At 48.8% G+C, this 15,287-nt stretch overlaps 1 protein-coding gene and 1 long non-coding RNA gene across 2 annotated transcripts in view; one reads left to right on the top strand and one right to left on the bottom strand.

Annotated features, from left to right (window-relative positions):
• LOC127578273 (NADH-cytochrome b5 reductase 3-like) overlaps positions 1 to 15,287 on the top strand; it is a 644,669-nt gene that overhangs the window by 369,856 nt on the left and 259,526 nt on the right. The window lies entirely within an intron of this gene.
• LOC127578275 (uncharacterized) lies at positions 4,657 to 10,975 on the bottom strand. The gene is made up of 2 exons (XR_007957507.1): positions 10,917 to 10,975; positions 4,657 to 4,813 (listed from the first exon to the last, which is right to left on the bottom strand). It is a non-coding gene; the product is annotated as an uncharacterized LOC127578275 (long non-coding RNA).

The raw sequence follows: 15,287 nt of genomic DNA, 5'->3' as shown, positions 1-15,287 counted from the left end.
GAGGGTGGTGAATCTGTGGAATTCATTGCCACAGAGGGCTGTGAGGCCAAGTCATTGGGTATATTTAAGGCAGAGATTGATAGGATTGGTAAGGGGGTTATGAGTTAAGATAAGATTTCTTTATTAGTCACATGTACATCAAAACACACTGTGAAACGCATCTTTTGCGTAGCATATTCTGTGGGCAGCCTGCAAGAGTCGCCACGCTTCTGGCGCCAACATAGCATGCCCACGACTTCCTAACCTGTATGTCTCTGGAATGTGGGAGGAAACCGGAGCACCCGGAGGAAACCCACGCAGACACAGGGAGAACGTACAAACTCCTTACAGACAGCAGCCGAAATTGAACCCGGGTCACTGGCGCTGTAATAGTGTTACGCTAACCACTACATACAGAAGGTAGGAAATGGGGTTAAAAAAATCAGCCGCGATTGAATGGTGGATCAGACTCGATGGGCCAAATGGCCTGATTCTGCTCTAATATCTTATGGTGTTGTTCAGAGGTACTTTGCAGAAGGTACTTTCATAAGAGCTCAGGTGTGGGAGGGAATGACTCGGCTGGGATAAAGGACCAGTAACTGGCAGGGAGCAGTGAGTAGGGAGAAGGGGGGCGTTTGCAGGTGGGGAACCTGTGACCAGTGCAGTTGTCCAAGCTGGGAACACGACTGTTCACCATACCCATCAAAGATTTCGACAAAGGTAGGCAATATGTTGCAGCCAGGTGATACAAATGTCGGTGGGTGGTCAAGTTGTGAGGAGATGACAGTCCACAGAGAGGGTTAAGTGAGTTGGCAAATATTGGCAACAGGAGCATAATGTGGAAAAATGTGAAGTGCTTCCCTCTGGATGGAAGAATGATCAAGAGTTAGTTTTAAATGGAGAAACACTGCAGAAAGCTGCAACACAGCGAGATCTGGGGGCACATGAAGCACGGAAAGCCAGCATCAGGTGTAGCGGGTATGCAGGACGGGGTGGAATGTATCAATTGCAAAGTCCCACTGCACCACCCTGTGGGAGGGTCGGTACTGAGGGACGGTCACACTGTGGGAGGGGTTGTACTGATACTGGCCGGTCTGCCTGCCTGCCCGTCTTCCGTGCTTAAGAGCGCACACGCTCGCTTAGAGAGGGAGCACACAGTTTCCGTGGGCACCCTAGCTGAGTTCCGCGCTCGGTGGGCCCCTCGGGATCACGTGTGTAGTGGATGGTACAAACACTATTCTTATTTGAAGTGTTGCGTGTTGTGTTAACGGGTGTAGCGTTGAGTGTGTGTTTCGTTAGTATTAGTTTGCATTCTCTACTGTAGTATGTCGTTGCTTCGTTTCTTCTTTTCTGTATTAGATGTAGTGTATTGACACTGGTTGTCTTTTGTAGTGCTTTTAGTGAATAAATGTTTATAATAAAAAAAAGGGGCTGTACTTAGGGAGGGTCACTGAGGGAGGGGCGGTACTGAGGGAGGGTCACAGTGGGAGGGGCGGTACTGAGGGAGGGTCACTGTGGGAGGGGTGGAACTGAGGGACCCCCACACTATTGGCTGTGTGAACTTTCTGTCCCCTGTGTCCTTGCAGAGTGTGAAGGACTCTGTGGCCACACAGTGGGCACCCCAGCCTGTTATTGCCAGGTCTGTACTTATCCCTCAGGGAACATCGCTGAAAACAGACTGTAGAGTCACACAGCACAGAAGCAGGCCCTTTGGCCCACCATGTCCATGCTGACCATCAGGTACCCATCTGTACTCATCCCATTTCCCAGAACTGTTGACTATTTGATTGGTGGAAACTTGCCCTGTGTGAATTGGCCAGCAACCTACCACCTTGGCTCATTCTCCTCAATGCACCAGGTTTCATGGTGGCAGTGGTTGCTGGGCTGGTTGGTGTCTCCAGGACGCTCGGTTGTCCTGGAGATGCAGATGCTGGAATCTGGAGCAACGCACACAAAATGCTGGAGGAACTCAACAGGTCAGGCAGCATCTGTGGAGGGAAATGAACAGTCGACGTTTCGGGCTGAGACCCTTCGTCAGGATTGGAAAGGAAGAGGGAAGAAGCCAGAATGAGAAGGTGGGGGGAGGGGGAGGAGCACACGCAGGCAGGTGAGGTGGGGGGAGGTAGGTGGGTGGGGGAATGTGGGGGGGTAAAAGGGACTGGTTAGAAGCTGGGAGGTGATAGGTGGAAGTGACAAAGGGCTGAAGAATTTGGAATGTGATAGGAGAGGACAGTGGACCCTGGAATAAAGAGGAGGTGGGCAGGTGGCGAGGGCAGGGGAGGGGACAGAGAAGGGGTGAGGGAAGGATCACCGAGAGGAGTCTGCCATGTTGAAGCCTGATGCAGGTTGGAGGAACAACACCTCATATCCCACCTGACGGCCTCAACATCGATTTCTCGAACTTCCGGTAACCCCTCCCTTCTGAATTCCTCCCCCCCCATTTGTTTTCCCTCATTCCTGTGGCCCCTTCACCCCTTCCCTCTACCCTCCCCTGCCCTCGCGACCTGCCCACCTCCTTCTCTTTATTCCAGGGTCCACTGTCCTCTCCTATCAGATTCCTCCCTCCTCAGCCTCCTATTATGTCCCATCTATTATGTCCCAGCTTCTCACATCATCCCCCCCCACCCACCTACCTTCCCCCCCACCCCCACGTGGACTCACCTGTCACCCGCCAGTTCGTTCTCCTTCCCCTCCACTGACCTTTTTATTCCGGCTTCTGCCCTCTTCTTTTCCAGTCCTGATGAAGGGTCTCGACCCGAAACGTCGACTGTTTATTTCCCTCCATGGATGCTGCCTGACCCGCTGAGTTCCTCCAGCACTTTGTGTTCATTACTTAGTTGGCCCTGTTGCCCCCATTTCAGAGCACTGCATTGGGTAGGGGCTGGCAGGGAGGGGGGTTGGTGACGGGATCCACCCTCCAGCTCTCCCACAGTTGGGAGCCAGCTTTGGAGAAGAGCAGGGAGTCCTCCCTTGTCCTGGTCAACGTTCACCCCTCGGTCAATGACCCACACTAACAGCAATGGGAGCTTGCTGTGCATGAATTTGCAGCTGCATCTCCTACGTTTCAGAAGGGCTTCTGCATAAGTGTCCCATTGGTTAGAAACTACTTTGGGACATCACAACTTCACTCAAGGTGCTACAGGAATTCAGGAGGAACTTCCTTGGTCAGAGGGTTGGGGCGAACGTGGGAGTGGGAGTGTCTGAGGCAGATGTCAGAGCTGTGATCGAAGGGAAGTCAGAGTTACATAGCACGGACACAGGCCCTTTGGCCCAACTGGTCCATGCTGACCAAGATGATCAGCTGAGCTAGTCCCACTTGCCCGCATTCGGCCCATATCCCTCTAAACCTTTCCTATCCATGGACCTGTCTGAATGCCTTTTAAATGTTGTTATTGTACCCGCCTCTACCGCTTCCTCTGGCAGCTCGTTCCACACACCCACCACCCTCTGTGTGAAAAAGTTGCCCCTCAGGTCCCTTTCAATCTTTCCCCTCTCGCCTTAAACCCATGCCGTCTAGTTTTAGACTCTCCACCCTGGGTAAAAGACATTGGCCATTTACCTTATCTGTGTCCCTCATGATCTTATAAACCTCCATAAGGTCACCCCTCAACCTCCTACACTCCAGGGAAACCAGTCCCAGCCTGTCCAGCCTCTCCTGATAACCCAAGCTCTCCAGTCCCGGTAACATCCTTGTGAATCCTTTTTGCACCGTCTCCAGTTAAATTACATCCTTCCTGTCGCAGGGTGACCAGACAACTTCTTCACCACCCTGTCTACCTGTGTCACCACTCTCAAGCAGCTATCTACCTGCACCCCCAGGTTTCTCTGTTCCACAACACTCCCGAGGACCCTACTATGGAGGTCCTGTCCTGGTTTGCTTTACACCTCTCATTTATCTGAGTTAACATAGAACAGACCCCCAGTACAGCACAGGAACAAGCCCTTTGGCCCACCATGTCTGTGCTGAACACAATGCCGAATTAAACTAAACCCCATCTGCCTACACATGATCCATATTCCTCCATTGCCTGCGTATTCATGTATCTAACAACCTCTTAAATGTCACTATTGTATCTGCTTCCACCTCCCCTGGCAGCCTGTTCAGGCACCCACCACTCTCTGTGTTTAAAAAAACCTTGCCCCACACATCTCCTTTAAACTTTCCCCCCTCACCTTAAATGCACGTCCTCTAGTATTTGACATTTCTACCCTGGGAAAAAGATTCTGACTGTCTACTTGATGCCTCTCATTATTTTATAAATTTCTGTCAGGTCTCCCCTCAGCCTCCAATGCTCCAGAGAAAACAACCTCTCCTTATAGCTCCTGCCCTCTAATCCAGGCAGTGTCCTGGTGAATCTCCTCTGTACTTTTTCCAAAGCCCCCACACCCTTCCTGTGATGGGGGCAGCCAGAACTGCACACAACACTCCAAAAGACTGCACACAGTCAGAGAAAGGAGAAAGGAGCGGAGGGAAATGATTAAGGTGGGAGAGCTCAGGTGGAACAGGACGGCTGGCACGGACCTTTTGGGCAGAATGGCCTCTTCCTGTGCCGGGAAGACTTTGAAATATCTTGTGACAAATCCTTTGGAGTGGAGTATGTGGTGTCAGCGCTGTGGCTGAGCACTCTAATGGAACAAACTGCACACAGTTCCTTACAACACATCCTCCGCATCACATTATGACCAAATGCATTTAATTACACTGAAGACTTTGCATGCCGGAGAAGTTGAGTACACAGCTTCGTGAGCAATTTCCCGTGCAGCCAACAACTGCAGCTCCAGTGGTCCTGAGTGAGGCAGAACAGTCAGTAGTCATTATCTCGCTTCACTGTACCTGGTGACAAAACACAACCCAGAAATAAGACCGGGGAGAGGGCATCTGACAGAACACAGTAATAAGGCTCCGTTGGAAATAGCATGAGTAAGTTCAATCTTCCTGAAATGGAAGACTGTGTCAGACCGTGCATTGGAACACCAGCTCTATACACACGTCTCTTCCAAATTCCATCCCTGTGGCATGAGGACAAAGCAGAGGAGGAGTTTCTCGGTGCACTCACGAGAATGTTCTAGATCAGTGTGTTTTGGGCCCAGTGAGGAAAGTGGGATTATTGGACTTGCTTCTGGGAAATGGGGCAAGTATCAGTTGGGGACATTTAGCAAACAGCGATCACATTATACTTTGTAGAATAACTAAGGACCGTTCAAAGCTGGAAACTGTTGACGGGAGAAGGGCAGTTTCAGTGGGATAAGAACAGGACTGGCCCAGGTAAACAGAAATCAAAGCTTGGCTGCAACCTGTGCTTGAGCAATGGGCGTTATTTAATGTAGAGATGTTTCATCACAGCTGTTCATGAGGAAGGAGGGGAGGGAGATTAAAAACTCCCTGAGTGACTGAGAGGGTAGAGTAAAACAGAGGACGAGCTAGAGCAAAGGATATAACACAGGGACAATCCAAGTGATCCCAGAAACTCTAAGGTGACGTACAAAGTGAGAGCACGAGACAAGACCAGCAGCAAATTTATTCCCCGGGGTATTCCATGTACGTGTGAAATGGAAGAGGGCTGCAAGAGGAGGTGGGGGGCTGGTCAGGAAATCTGTTCATGGAGGCAGTGGGCATGGTGGAGGTACTGAGTGAGTAGGGAGGATGCTGCTGGAGTCTCAGCAAGGAAAGGTGCCGCTGAGGTTGTGAACAGGAAAGGCAACATGGATAAACTACTGGCTCCAGATAGGATACATTGGAGGATGCAGAGGGGAGGAAACCGCAGAGGTCCTGGCTGAAATCTCCCAAATGTTGAAAGTAAGGTCTGGGGATAATCCCCGTAACCACAGAGCAGTCAGTTTAACCTCAGTGCTGGGGAAAGTTCTAGAAATGATAAATAGGGACAGAATTAGCAGCACCTTTGACAAATGAAGGTTAATTCAAGAACCCAGCATGGATTTGTTAAAAGCAAGTGGTGCTTTAATGGTGGGGGGCGGGGGTGGTGGTCAATGGGGAAATGTGGTTGATGTGGTGTATTTCGGTTCCGAAAGGTGCACATCTCATTGTTATCAAGACCGAAGCCCGTGGAGTAGAAGGTATGGGGCAGCATGGATAGGAAGTAGGCAGAGCGACGGGAAGTCGAGGGGTGGTGAAAACTGGAGAGGTGTACAGTGGAGGTCCCCGGAGTTTGGCACTTGGACCACTGCTTCTCTTAATCTATATCACTGACTGTGTCTTGGTGTTCAGGCACAATTTACAAATTTGCAGATGAGGCAAAATGTGGAGGTATAGTGAGCTGTGGGGAGGATGCGACTAGAGTTCGAGGAGGTAGGAAGAATGAGTAGAGCAATTTAAACCAGAGGGACTGAAGTCTGAAAGGTACGAGACCAGAGGGATGTGGGGACAGGTTCATCACTTGTTGTAAGTGGCAGAGCAAGGTGAGAGAGTGGGGAAAAGCAGACGGGTCATACAGCTTGGAAACAGGCCCTTCGGCCCAACTGGTCCATGTCTACCAAGATGCCCATCTAAGCCAGTCCCATTTGCCCAGGTTTGGCCCATATCCCTCCAAACCTTTCCTATCCGTGGACCATAATAAACTAATACCAATACCTGTCCAAGTGTCTTTTAACTGTCGTTAATGTTCCTGCCTCACCCACTTCCTCTGGCAGCTTGTTCCACACACGGACCACCCTCTGGATGAAGAAGTTGCCCCTCAGGTCCCTTTTAAATCTTTTCCCTCTCAGCTTAAACCTATGCCCTCTAGTTTTTGGTTCCATTTTCCCGGGAAAAAGACTGAGTGTGTTCACCCATTCTATGCTCGTTATGACTCCATGCACCTCTGCACAGTCACCCCACACACATCTCCTACACTGCGAGGAATAAAGTCTTGAGCCATGAGCATTATAAACAGAGGCAGATAACTCGTGACCAAGGAAGTCATGGCGAGCCTTTATAAACCAGCCGGAGGTCCGTGTCCAGTCCTGGGCACCACACTGTAGGAAGGGGTGTAAAGCATTGAAGAGGGTGCAGAGGCAGAGGTGATTTACTGGAATGATTCCAGGGATGTGGAAAGACCAGAGGAGCTGTTCTCCCTGGAACAGCGGAGGCTGTGATCTGGGTCTCGGTAGCGTAGATGGAAAGACACTGTTCCCATTGGTAGAGGGCTCAAGGACCAGTGGGCACAGAATGGGTGATTGGCCTAACAACCAAAGGTGACAGGTGGGAAGGTTTTTATGTGCGGAGTGGTTTGTGTCTGAGATACACAGCTGGCATTGTGGGCCATCCAAAATGAAGCTGGATAGTATCTGAAAAGTTTCTGGATTGCTCTCACATACAGACTCAATGGGCTAAACCTTTAGGGTTACAAAGAGCGCAAGATTCATTGGGTCGGTTCATGAACTGCTAATTGGTAATTGGTTTATTATTGCCACATGTACTGAGGTACAGTGAAAAACTTTGTCCTGCATGCCATCCATACAGATCATTTCATCACATCAGTACATCGAGGTAGTACAAGGGAAAACAATAACAGAATGCAGAATAAAGTGTTACAGTTACAGAGAAAGTGCAGTTTAGGCAGACAATAAGGTGCAAGGTCATGACGAGGTAGATTGTGAGGTCAAGAGTCCATCTTGTCATACAAGTGGACCATTGAAGGAAACAAAATGCAAAGCTCTAGAGGCAGGAGCAGGTCAGTGGGGCTGATGGGTGGTCCCACCAGTGAGCTGGCACAGATACATTAGGCTGAATGGATCCCTAAAGCACCATCTGATTCCATCACTTGCCACTCAGGGCTGTGTTTAGCAGCTATCATTATTCAGCATTAGTCCAGTTTCCAGGCCTCAGCACTTTAGATAAGTCTGCGTGATTCCTAAGTGCGTGCAGGAGGTGAAGACCCTGCTAATGGGCACTCGTGGTTTGAGTGCTTTCCATGTGAAGAGAACAATTCCTGCTCTGTTGTAGTGTGTATCTGCTGATCAATGCGCCCTGTGCTTAGTCTGAAAGTAGAATGATAGGATCAGGATGTACAGCACAGAAACAGGCCCTTCGGCCCACCATGTCAATGCCGACCTTTTTGCCCATCTACACTCATCCCATTTGCCTGCAATAGGACCGTATCCTTCTGTGCCGATTCCACCTGCTACTCTGGCAGTGCATTCCGAGAGTCATACAGCAAGGAAACAGGCCCTTCGGCCCAACTCATCCATGCCAACCCAATGCCTATCTACATTAATCCTATGTGCCCATGTTTAGCTCATATCCCTCTGAACCTTTCTGAGAGGCATAGATCAGGTAGATAGCCAGAGTCTGTTTCCCATGGTTGGGGTCTCTATAAGTGAAGGGCATAGGTGTGAGGTGAGAGGGAGGTTTGAGGTGAGAGGGAGGAGGTTTAAAGGGGACTTCAGGGGTAAATTTTCCACACAAAGAGTAGTTAGTGTCTGGAACGAGCTGCCAGAGGAGGAGGTGGAGGCAGGAACAGGTCCTGGAATGAGCAGGGCATGGAGGGAGATGGGATTAATATAGGCAGGTGGGGTTGGTAGGTGGGCATGGTGGTTGGCATAGACGGTGGGCCGAAGGGCCCGTTTCTGTGCTGTATAACTCCATGATGTTACAGCCCTATGGCCATACCAACTATCTATACTGATCCCATTTACCAGTGATTCAAGTGGTCATTCAATACTTCCTAATTGCTGTGAGCGTCTCTGCCTCCACCACCTTCTCAGCAGTATGTTCCACCCCTAGGGTGGAAAACTTTCTTCCTCAGACCCTCGCTAAAGCCCAAACCCTAAACCCCTGCCCTGGTGTTTTAAACACCGCTGTTATGTGGAGCACGGGCTGAGGTTTGTGGAGCAGGATCTGACCTCACAGCCTTCCCAAAGCAAGCGGAGAACTCTCTACTCACCCTATCTGTGCCACTCATGTATCCCTCTTTTAGGTCCCCCTCAAGTCTCCTCCAATTAAAGGAAAACAAACCCAGCCTCTCCCGTCTCAGTGTTATTTGGTGCCTTCAGTGTCTTCCACCGTGAAGACAGAGACAAAATATTTGCCATTATTAATCCCCTAGTGTCACCCTCTGCGGGACCAACAAAGATCAGATGTCTTCATTAGTCACATGTACATCGAAACACACAGTGAAATGCATCTTTTGTGTAGAGTGTTCAGGGGGCAGTCGGCAAGTGTCGCCACGCTTCCGGCGCCAACATACCATGCCCACAACTTCCTAACCCGTAGTCTTTGGAATGTGGGAGGAAACCGGATCGCCCAAAGGAAACCCACACAGACACGGGGAGAACGTACAATCTCCTTACAGACAGTGACCGGAATTGAACCCGGGTCGCTGGCGCTGTAAAGCGTTACGCTAACCACTACACTACCGTGCGTTTACCTGAGCTTCATTCCCTGCCCCCCTTGTGTTTAACAACTGGGGAAAGTGTCTTGGGACCTGCTGAGTGAAAGGCAGGTTAGAACTGAAATGGAAGTTTCCCGGACGGCGGATGATCAGACAGAGAGCGATGTGTTCAGGTGTGGTGAGTGAAGAGGCAATTGTTGGGACTTGTCTCCAGCTGTCAGTCAGGAGACGTGGTGAAGTAAGGCCAGTATTCCTGCTCTGGCAGTAACGGAGGAATTTTATCTCAAGCAATGAAGTAAATTATTTTCAGAAATGGCACCAGGAACCTCCTGGGTTGTTGTAAAAATTCACTGATGTCCTTCAGGAGAGGAATCTGCCCTCTTCACCCAGCCAGCCCAACGCATGGCCCCAAAACCTCACCCACTATGTGCTTCCAGCCAGTCACTCGGTGAAGCGGTGAGGGAGGTGGGCAGTCAGCACTGGGCCTGCTCACACGCCATGGATGAATAAATAACAACGTCGCCACATTAAAACAGGACTTTAAACAATCAGCTTGGACCATAGGAGGCTGAGGGGTGACCTTACCGAGGTTTATAAAATCATGAGGGGCATCGATAATGTGGATGGTCACAGTCTTATCCCCAGGGTAGGGGAGTCTGAAACTAAAGGGCAGAGGTTTAAGAACATAGAACACAGAACAGTACAGCGCAGGGACAGGCCCTTCGGCCCACCATGTCTGTGCTGAACACAATGGCAAATTAAACTAAATCCTTTCTGCCAGCACATGATCCATATCCCGCTGTACCCTACATATTCACGTGTCTGTCTAACAGCCTCTTAAACACGACTATTGTATCTGCCTCCACCATTTCCCCAGGCAGCCCATTCCAGGCACCCACCACTCTCTGTGTAAAAAAACTTGCCCCACACATCTCCTCTAAACTTCCCCTCTCACTTCATTGCATGTCCTCTGGTATTTGACTTGATTAAGGTGAGAGGGGAAAGATTTAAAGGGGACCTGAGGGGCACATTTTTCACCCAGAGGGTGGTGAGTATGTGGAACGAGCTGCCAGAGGAAGTGGTGGAGGGGGGTACAATTACATTTGAAAGGTGTTTGGACAGGTACTGTGCTAGGAAAGGTTTAGAGGGATGTGGGCCTAATGCGGGCAAATGGGACAGGCATAGATGGGAACCGGGATCGGCACGGACGAGGAGGGCAGAGAGAGCCCCTCTCTGTGCTGTATGATTCTACGATTCGATAAGATTAGTTTATGATGAACTTGTGCAGCCTTGAGACTTGCTTCACTCTGGCATGTGTAAACATGGCCATCATTGTAGATGACATCACTCCTTGCTTCTCCCTTCATTCAAACTGTTCACAGCGGTTGAGGTTAATCAGAGAACATTGCACATCCGAGCCTGGTGATGGCCAACGCAACGGTGGCAGAGTCCCCGGGGCAGAACCACTGAAGCATCTCCCAGTTGCATTAAACTGTTGCCCGATGGAACTCAAACAGAACAAACACATAAATACTAACCCCTGGGCATCAGAGCAACATGTCAACAAACGCCTCCTGTCACATTTCATCAGTGTGTGTACAGACTCACCCTGACAGCAGTCAGCTCCCCCCACCACACGGACACATCTGAAGCTGAAAGCAGACCCAGGACACTCTGTGGGGTTTTATCTTAACAGCAAGGGATTTAATTGACAAGGGCAGCGGTTGTCTCAGTCCCTGCCAATAGTTAGTGGTAACCATGATCAATGATTAGTACCAGAACAGAGAGTCAGATAATAATCCTTCTCCAGGTTAACAACTGCAGTGTGGGGGAAGGTTAATATTTTATGGAGATAACTTCAAATGAGTGATTGACCACCAGAGAACATTATTAGACCTGAGGGTCATCGTAAAGCCAAATTAATCTATTTTCTGTCCCTACTTAGAGTCATAGAATTGTACAGCACAGAAACAGGCCCTTCAGCCCCACACGTCCATGCTGACCTTCACTGGCCTGCAATAGGATTGCTTTTTGTCTGTTTTATTCATTTTCTGGATCTGACAAGACCACCACGTTGCCCATCCCTATGGCTGTCAGGTTGGGGTGAGCCACCTTGTCGAACTGCTGCACTCTGTGCTGTTGGAGAGGGAGTCCCAGGAGTTAGACCAAAGGATGAATACTTGAGCTGGTTTTGCTAACTGCATCATTACTGATATGAAGAAGTTCTTGGGTTCAATCCCTGATCATGGACAGTGCAGGCAGTGGCGAGGTGATGAGATTGGTTCAACTTGGGCAGTGTGTTGTTCTGCTGTGGGAGGCACTGACTGCAAGGACAGCAGATGCAAATTCACAGGAATTCTCGAAAAAGAACTGAATAAATACACGGAAACATTACTGTGGCTGGGTTAGGGGGACTGACCTGTGAAATCTACTGTACAACCTATGGGCTGAATGTCCTTCTGTCAGTCTCTGACAAAGGAGTGTGACAATCAAAGAGCCAAACAGAACACAGAACGCGGATGTGTCTCATGACCCTGTGGTCATCAAGTGACCCAAATTATTCAGCTCCATCTTGTCTGATCCACACCCAGGCTTCAGCAGAAGGTGAAAGGTAATCGAATGTATCTCGTGAGACAGGCAGGCCTCATACTGTGGGAATGGCTGAATTGCTTCTCAAGACTCCACCCCTACAGTCTGAACACTCATCCATGTAACTGCAGAGGTCGTCAGATCGAGGAAGGTTAATCTCTCCTCCGGAGTCTTTGATTAATTAAACACAGCTCACTCTGGTAAAGTTCACTCATCGCAGCTGATGAATCACTTCTCACCCTTGTTACTTCATTGTTAAACATTGTAAAGCAGAGAGTTTCTAATAAAAATGGAAAATGCAGGAAACATTCAGCAGGTCAGGCAGCGGCTGTGAAGAGAGAATCAGGTGTGATGTTTTGGGTCTGTAATAAGAACAGAAAATGCTAGAAGTGGTCATCCGTGGAGCATCGCTGTCAATGACCTGAAACATTAACTCTGTTTCTCTCTCTGTATATGCTGCCTGACCTGCTGAGTGTTTCCAGCATTTTTGTTGGATCTAGGGAAAATTGGTAAATTAGATTCAAAATTGGCTTGGCAATAGGACACAGGATAATGGTAGAGGGTTGTTTTAGTGATTGGATGCCTGTGACCAGTGGTGTTCCACAGGGATCAGTGCTGGGATCCTTGTTGTTTGTAAATTCACTCAGTAAGTTCACAGATGACACAAAGACTAGTGGAGGACAGTGTGGAGGGTGCTCAGGCTACAGGGTGATATGGATGTGTTGGTGAAATGGGCTGAGAAATGGCAGATGGAGTTTAATCCTGACAAATGTGAGGGGATGCATTTTGGGAGCACTAATGAGGCTGGGACGTTCACCACGGAGGGAGTATTGAGGAACAGAGGGACCTTTGGAGTACAAGTCCAAAGGTCCTTGTAGATGGCAGAGCATACAACGCTATGACATGGTAACTAAGCCAAGGAACCTAAAGCCAATTGTAAACAGAACTTGCCTTCATGCACCAACTTTCATCATCCAGGACACTTTGCAGGTGATCCAGTGTTTTTTTAAATGTGGTAATTTTTTTCCACGTTCACAGATGGTGAGAATCAAGTTCCATCTCCAGCGTCTGGGTTTGGTGCCTGGTAGCAGTTAAACAGCAACCTCCTGGTACTACCAGACAGCTGACCTTCTGCAATGAAGGGCATTGGTGACCCAAAAAGGTTTTTTACAACAGTACTGTTATTTTGGTGGTCACCATTGTTGAGGTTAGCTTTTTATTTCAGATTAATTAAAAGAAATAAATATTAATTCCATGGTTCCTGTGGAAAGATCTAAACTGGACCAATCATCCTAGTTTCTGGATTATGAGTCCAGTCCTTTAACCACTATTCTCCCAATTCACTGGAAGGATGAGCGACCCAGTGTTAATGACCTGTCCCAGGCCAGTGTCCCCAGTACTGCGGTCCTACACTCCATCAGACACAGGGCAGCCCACATCATTCACAGGCCCAACACCAGACTCCCGAAACAGACAATCTATTCTGAGCCCTGTCCACAGAAGAGATCACCAGATGGACAAAGGAAGATATTCAAGGATGTACTCCCACTGACTCCTGGGAATCTCTGGCCCAAGGCTGCTCAAAGTGGAGAAGGAGCATTCAGGGCAGGATTGAGAACCTTGAGGCCGTACATTGGGAGTTCTGGCCTTCGTTGCAAAAGCCTGGAGCTTTAGAACAGGGAGGTTGTGTTCTAGGTGTACAGGGTGTTGGTGAGGCCATGCCTGGAGGACTGAGCAAAGTTTTGGTCCCCTGACCCAAGGATGCAGTAACATTGGGGGTGGTCCGAAGGACATTCCCCAGGGGAACTCCTGGGATGAGAGGGTTGTCCTATCAAGAGGGGAAACAGTTTGGATCTGTATTCCCTGGAGTTTAAAAGAATAAGGGGTGACCATATAAGATCCTGAGAGGGTTTGACAGGGCAGATGTTGGGATGTTTCCACCTGTAGGAGATAACTACAAGGGGATGGTCATTTAAAACTGAGGAGTGAAGGAATTTCTCCTCTCAGAGGGATGTGAATCTCTGGAATTCTCTGTCCTCGAGGGTGGTGGAGACCAGATCATAAGATATATTAAAGGTGGAGATGGATAAATATTTGAAAGATCGAGGAATTGACGATTACGGGGAACCGGCACAGAAGGGGAGTTGAGGCCGGTGTAGATCAGCCACGGTCACACTGAATGGTGGGGCAGTTGTTTAACAACAACATTTAAAAGACATTGGGACAAGTACATGGATAGGCAGAATTTAGAGGGGTATGGGACAAATGTAGGCAAATGGGACAAGCTTGGGACCAGCACAATGGTCAGCATGGACGAGTTGGGCTGAAGGGCCTGTTTCCAGTGCTCCCTGACTCTATGACAAGTGTGAAGGACTGAGCGGCCTACTCCTGCTCCTAATTTCTTGTGTTCTGGTGTATTCCCACAGTAGAAAGAAGCTAAGGCACAGGGATTTAAAGCCAATCAGATGTTGTTTGGGAGTGCTGTGTTTATTTGTCTGCTTTTGGGCTGTTTTATCACCAAATAATGATTTGAAGATTTGATCATGTGCTGCTGGGAAGAGCTGAGTGGAGATGGGGTTGCCTCACTTGGAGATGGTTCTAGCCTCCAGCCTTGACCTTCAGTGTGACGTGTTCCACTCAAGTAACCGGTTTAGCGCTGTGCAGAGAGACAGAAGGTGGGTTATTGAGACATCAATCTCAATTTCAGGAGCTGGGAACAGATTAATAACTTGGAATAAAAGGCCTCTTGGGTTTTTTCAACCTGAATGAATTTGAACCAAATCTGTTTATTCAATAACTCAAATTTAATTTGGTATTTTGTAGACCAACTTGGGAGCTGTATTTATTTTTTAATAGTACAGACATTAAGCTGATATGAGTAAGTGTGGCTTTTAACGAGTGTCTCCAGGAGGGAGACGTGTGCAGATTCCTGGAAGAAGGGAAAATGGTATTAACAAAATGATACTCCCATCAGGATCTGCGGCCCAGCTGGGAAATGAAACCAGACAGCACTCAGACCGTTAAACATTTTAGCAGAAAGATCACTGTGACCAAAAATACAAAATTATCTGCTAAATCTTGCCTGAACTTCCTGTGCTCCATCTCCATCCAAAATATATTGTCCTGCAGTGAATGAAACGTTTCCTCATTGGCTAACTGTGTAGGTAAACGGGGCAGGACAGTTTACAACATGAAAGCTCGATCTGCCTTCTGGCTGGCGGTGCAGTGACTGCTAATGCCCCAAGAAACTCCGTACTTAGTACAGACTCGCTTGACTGAGCTGATCACAAGAATCCACACCACTGGTGGATGACCATGTGGGTATCAGGACAGGCCCCAGAGACACACTGACCGAGCAGTGGACAGGGGACCATGTGACCATGTATCAGG

The sequence above is a fragment of the Pristis pectinata genome, chromosome 15 (genome assembly GCF_009764475.1).
Source record: "Pristis pectinata isolate sPriPec2 chromosome 15, sPriPec2.1.pri, whole genome shotgun sequence".
In the NCBI taxonomy this organism is placed as follows: domain Eukaryota; kingdom Metazoa; phylum Chordata; class Chondrichthyes; order Rhinopristiformes; family Pristidae; genus Pristis; species Pristis pectinata.
Note: the sequence above shows the minus strand (reverse complement) of the source record. Positions and strands in the feature narration are given on the sequence as shown.